Here is a 6,000-nt window from a genome sequence, read left to right as displayed (position 1 = left end):
AACCAAATATGAAGATGATAACATCTAAAACCTCTGAGTTATTAGAAAAAGTGTGAGGGCTGCAAATCGCCAAATTTGCATAATTAATTCAAAATGGCGGACTTCCTGTTGGGTTTAGGGCATGGCTCCAAGAGGATTTTTTGTGCGCCTGGACATGATATACATGTGTATGAAGTTTCATTCATGTACGTGAAACACAGCGGTGGGGCTCCAGTTTAGGGGGCGCTAGCGAGCCATTTGGGCGCGCCCTTGCCCGAGCCCATTAAAATACTTAAATTTTCACCAGGTGTGACGCATGTGCAAAGTTTCATGAGTTTTTGAATATGATAAAGCCCCCAAAAAGCCAATTCATTTGCCTGAATAATAATAAAAAAAATAATAATAATAATAAACGAAGCAATTACAATAGGGCCTTCGCACAGTTCGTGCTCGGGCCCTAATTAAAACCGCAAGCGGTGATATCGGGCCCTCGCACTCCGCGCGCGTCGACCTGTGGCGCTCGTCGACCCGTGCCGCACTCGGAGGTTTTGTGATCGTGATGGGTCTCTAGAAAGTTGAATTCTTTTATAGGAAAAGGTATCTTTTGGTCTCGGCATAGACGCAATGGAATATTTGGGGGTGTGGTCACGGCTCCAGCATGCAAAATAGGGCATGGGTCTGATTGACTTTTTTGATGGGCTGTTTGTCTAGATGATGTGGAGCCAATTTGGTCTCACTGGGTGAAATGCCCTAGGAGGAGTTCATTCAAATAGCAGGCCTGAAAATGGCAAAAATTGACACTTTCAATTGAAGATGCTGGACTTCCTGTAGGGTTTGGAGTATGGCTCCAAGAGACTTTTTTGTATGTCTTAGGATGTTACATGAGTGTGCAAAATTTCAGAGCTGTAGATAAAATGTAACTCAGGGGCTAGCTAAAAAACATGGTATATTATGATATTTAAAGCTGCCAGTAGGGGGCGCTCTAACGTTTATGGACTTTATGCATATCAATGTGTTCAGGGCAGGAGGCTTATCAAATAGATGAGGATTTTGTAAGGAATGGTGAAAGATATTTCATGTATTTCAGAGCAAAACTAATTCTGTGGACGGTCATACAAATTTTCATTTGCTTCTGTAGGGGGCGCTATTGCGCCTACAGTCTTGAATCTGTAGTTATGGATTCAGCCTGGGTGTGTACATGAGTGATTAAATTTTCAGCCTGATCAGACAAAGCATGTGCGAACAAGTGCACAAACAATTTTGGTGGTGAGGGAGAAAAACAAAGGCCAAATTTAATGGGCTGGTGTGACAAGGCCGTTTAATATTTTGTAAAGATTTCCACAATATTTGATGGGCTACTTGTGTAGATGATCTGGAGCCAATTTGGTGTCAGTGGGTGAAATGCCCTAGGACGAGTTCGTTCAAATAGCAGGCGTGGAAATCGCAAAAATTGACACCTTCAATTGAAGATGGCCGACTTCCTGTAGGGTTTGGGGTATGGGTCCAAGAGACTTTTTTGTACGTCTTAGTATGTTACATGAGCCTGTACATTTTCATACATGTAGATAAAACGTAGCTCCGGGGCTACTCAAAAAACATGCTATTTTAAGATATTCCGAGCTGCCACTAGGCGGCGCTCTAACGTTTATGGACTTTATGCATATGAATGTGTTCAGGGCAGCATGCTTATCACACCACTGAAGTTTGAGCCAGATTGGGCAAGTTGGCTTTGAGTTACAGCCATTTTTGTGTTCATGGCGAATCATCGAACTTTGCCGTCCCATAAGGGTCACGCCCTTTTGTCAAAAAGTCACAGTTTGAAAACACAGTAAGTCCAACTTCTTAAGGCTTTCCAGGTGAAATTTGAGATGGTTCTGCTAAACCACCTTGGAGCTGGACCTCCAAGTGTAAAATATGGCATTTCCTGTTCCCACTAGGTGGCGGTGCGACTGATATTAAATATTGTCATATGTATGTGTTCAGGGGGGCACCCTCATCCTACTGGAGAAGTTTGATGCACATTGGATCATGTAGGTATGAATGAGAGGCAATCAAAATTTCATGGCGAATGATCAAAGTTCAAAGGGGCATAAGGACCCCTCCCCCTTGGCAAAAACTCACCATTTTCGAGATTTAGATTCCCCTGGGGGTGTAGGTTAAACAAACCAAATATGAAGATGATAACATCTAAAACCTCTGAGTTATTAGAAAAAGTGTGAGGGCTGCAAATCGCCAAATTTGCATAATTAATTCAAAATGGCGGACTTCCTGTTGGGTTTAGGGCATGGCTCCAAGAGGATTTTTTGTGCGCCTGGACATGATATACATGTGTATGAAGTTTCATTCATGTACGTAAAACACAGCGGTGGGGCTCCAGTTTAGGGGGCGCTAGCGAGCCATTTGGGCGCGCCCTTGCCCGAGCCCATTAAAATACTTAAATTTTCACCAGGTGTGACGCATGTGCAAAGTTTCATGAGTTTTTGAATATGATAAAGCCCCCAAAAAGCCAATTCATTTGCCTGAATAATAATAATAATAATAATAATAATAAAAAAAAAAAAAAAAAAAAAAATAATAATAATAATAATAAACGAAGCAATTACAATAGGGCCTTCGCACAGTTCGTGCTCGGGCCCTAATAAAAATAAAAATAAAAATAATAAACGAAGCAATTACAATAGGGCCTTCGCACAGTTCGTGCTCGGGCCCTAATAATAATAATAAATGAAGCAATTACAATAGGGCCTTCGCACAGTTCGTGCTCGGGCCCTAATAATAATAAAAATAATAATAAAAATAATAAACGAAGCAATTACAATAGGGCCTTCGCACAGTTCGTGCTCGGGCCCTAATTAAAGCCGCAAGCGGCGATGAGCGGGCCCTCGCACCCGGCGCGCGTCGACCCGTGGCGCGCTCCAGCCAAGCCGCGCGTCGACCCGTGGCACGCTCCAGCCGAGCCGCGCTGTGAGTTTCTCGCAGACGAGAGAGTAGCGGGCTCACCCGGCTGCTGACGGCTCAGCAGGCTAGCTGTACCTCCCGTCGTTCGTCTCCCGCTTCCACTAGGTGGCGTCGGTGAGTGCCCACTAATGAAAGTATCACAATGCTCTATGTAATGCCCGCAGCCATCAATGAAATTATAATGATCATAGGATAATGGTTATCAGTATTCTACTGATTTCATGTCACCACTAGGTGGCGTTATGAGTGTGAAACAAAGCTGATAGATGGGTGTGTCCGGTCTCCCTTACCCTCCCATTAACCCTGTGAAGTTTGAGGCACATCGGACAATGTATGTCAGAGATGTAACAATTTGGTGCACTGTGGTATATGAGTAAAATCCCACATTTAGAGGGTTGCTACGGCAACACCGTTCAATATTCTACAAAACCATGAATATCTTTTGATGGGCTACTTGTGTAGATGATCTGGAGCCATTTTGGTGTGACTGGATGAAAAGCTGTAGTAGAAGATGATTCAAATAGCAGGCCTGAAAAATGTGAAAAATGCTGCAAAAATGACACCTTAATTAGAACATGTCAGGCTTCCTGTTGGATTTCGGCTATCGGTCCAAGAGACTTTTTTGTACGTCTTAGGATGTTACTTCAGCATGCACGATTTCAGGTACACAGACCAAGCACTGCCCTGGGGCTGATGTTTAGAACCTATCTGGGCCTGAAATGGAAAAAAAGTCCAAATTCAGAGGGTTGCTACGGCAACACCGTTCAATATTCTACAAAACCATGAATATCTTTTGATGGGCTACTTGTGTGGATGATCTGGAGCCATTTTGGTCTCACTGGGTCAAATGCCCTAGGAGGAGTTGAGGCAAAAAGGCCTGAAAAAGGCGAAAAATGCTGCAAAAATGACACTTTAAAGTAAACGTGGCTGACTTCCTGTTGGGTTTGGGCTATCGGTCCAAGAGAGTTTTTTGTAGATGTTAGCATCTTACATCAGCAGGCACATTTTCAGGTACATAGAGAAAGCACAGCCCAGGGGCTGATGTTTAGAATCTCTGTGAATTTGAAATTGAAAAAAGTCCAAATTCAGAGGGTTGCCATGGCAACACCGTTCAATATTCTACAAAACCCTGAATAACTTTTGATGGGCTACTTGTGTAGATGATCTGGAGCCAATTTGGTGTCACTGGGTGAAATGCCCTAGGACAAGTTCGTTCAAATAGCAGGCGTGGAAATCGCAAAAATTGACACCTTCAATTGAAGATGGCCGACTTCCTGTAGGGTTTAGGGTATGGGTCCAAGAGACTTTTTTGTACGTCTTAGTATGTTACACGAGCATGTACATTTTCATACATGTAGATAAAACGTAGCTCCGGGGCTACTCAAAAAACTTGCAGTTTTAAGATATTCCGAGCTGCCACTAGGCGGCGCTCTAACGTTTATGGACTTTATGCATATGAGTGTGTTCAGGGCAGCATGCTTATCACACCACTGAAGTTTGAGCCAGATTGGGCAAGTTGGCTTTGAGTTACAGCCATTTTTGTGTTCATGGCGAATCATCGAACTTTGCCGTCCCATAAGGGTCACGCCCTTTTGTCAAAAACTCACAGTTTTGAAAACACAGTAAGTCCAACTTCTTAAGGCTTTCCAGGTGAAATTTGAGATGGTTCTGCTAAACCACCTTGGAGCTGGACCTCCAAGTGTAAAATATGACATTTCCTGTTCCCACTAGGTGGCGCTGCGACTGATATTAAATATTGTCATATGTATGTGTTCAGGGGGGCACCCTCATCCTACTGGAGAAGTTTGATGCACATTGGATCATGTAGGTATGAATGAGAGGCAATCAAAATTTCATGGCGAATGATCAAAGTTCAAAGGGGCATAAGGACCCCTCCCCCTTGGCAAAAACTCACCATTTTCGAGATTTAGATTCCCCTGGGGGTGTAGGTTAGACAAACCAAATATGAAGATGATAACGTCTAAAACCTCTGAGTTATTAGAAAAAGTGTGAGGGCTGCAAATCGCCAAATTTGCATAATTAATTCAAAATGGCGGACTTCCTGTTGGGTTTAGGGCATGGCTCCAAGAGGATTTTTTGTGCGCCTGGACATGATATACATGTGTATGAAGTTTCATTCATGTACGTGAAACACAGCGGTGGGGCTCCAGTTTAGGGGGCGCTAGCGAGCCATTTGGGCGCGCCCTTGCCCGAGCCCATTAAAATACTTAAATTTTCACCAGGTGTGACGCATGTGCAAAGTTTCATGAGTTTTTGAATATGATAAAGCCCCCAAAAAGCCAATTCATTTGCCTGAATAATAATAAAAAAAAAAAAAAAAAAAAAAAAAAAATAATAATAAACGAAGCAATTACAATAGGGCCTTCGCACAGTTCGTGCTCGGGCCCTAATAAACGAAGCAATTACAATAGGGCCTTCGCACAGTTCGTGCTCGGGCCCTAATAATCTTTAAGCTGTTAACAAATTGGATCACTGTTAAAGCTCTGTTGTCTAGCTATGCTTCACTGATGGAAGAGTAAAATATGGAACTTGTATGATGGTGATCAGTATTTCCCCTTGAAGCCTCCGAGCCTGGACCCAGGGAGCAGGAACCCTGTAGAGTCAGCTCTGTATCTCAGTCAACAACTGGCACACAGGCAGCATCGGCCCTTTGTCTGGCTTCTATGTGGTATACATGTGTGAGATGGAGTTCAGCGGTTACAACAGTAACAACAACAGCAACATATGGTTGAATCCTTTTCAAAGGCTTAACTCCACATCAAAACCCCATCTGACAAAATGTGACAGTAATGTGAAATATATTGAGGACACATTTGAAAATTAAGAAAAAGAGCGTGATCTGTGTGTGACAGAGAGATCCCCTCTGACCAAACATCCAGTTTACACCTCTTGGATGTCTGAAAATTGGACGAGATTCTGAATATCCAATAAGCGTTTTACAAGGCAGTTCAATGGAAATCTTACTCTGCTCAGTATTTTAATGGAGCTGAGCTTTTCAGATTTTTCCCTCTCTTCTCACACACGTCCATATATATAGCTTCA

Source organism: Archocentrus centrarchus, chromosome 21 (genome assembly GCF_007364275.1).
Source record: "Archocentrus centrarchus isolate MPI-CPG fArcCen1 chromosome 21, fArcCen1, whole genome shotgun sequence".
Taxonomy (NCBI): domain Eukaryota; kingdom Metazoa; phylum Chordata; class Actinopteri; order Cichliformes; family Cichlidae; genus Archocentrus; species Archocentrus centrarchus.
Note: the sequence above shows the minus strand (reverse complement) of the source record.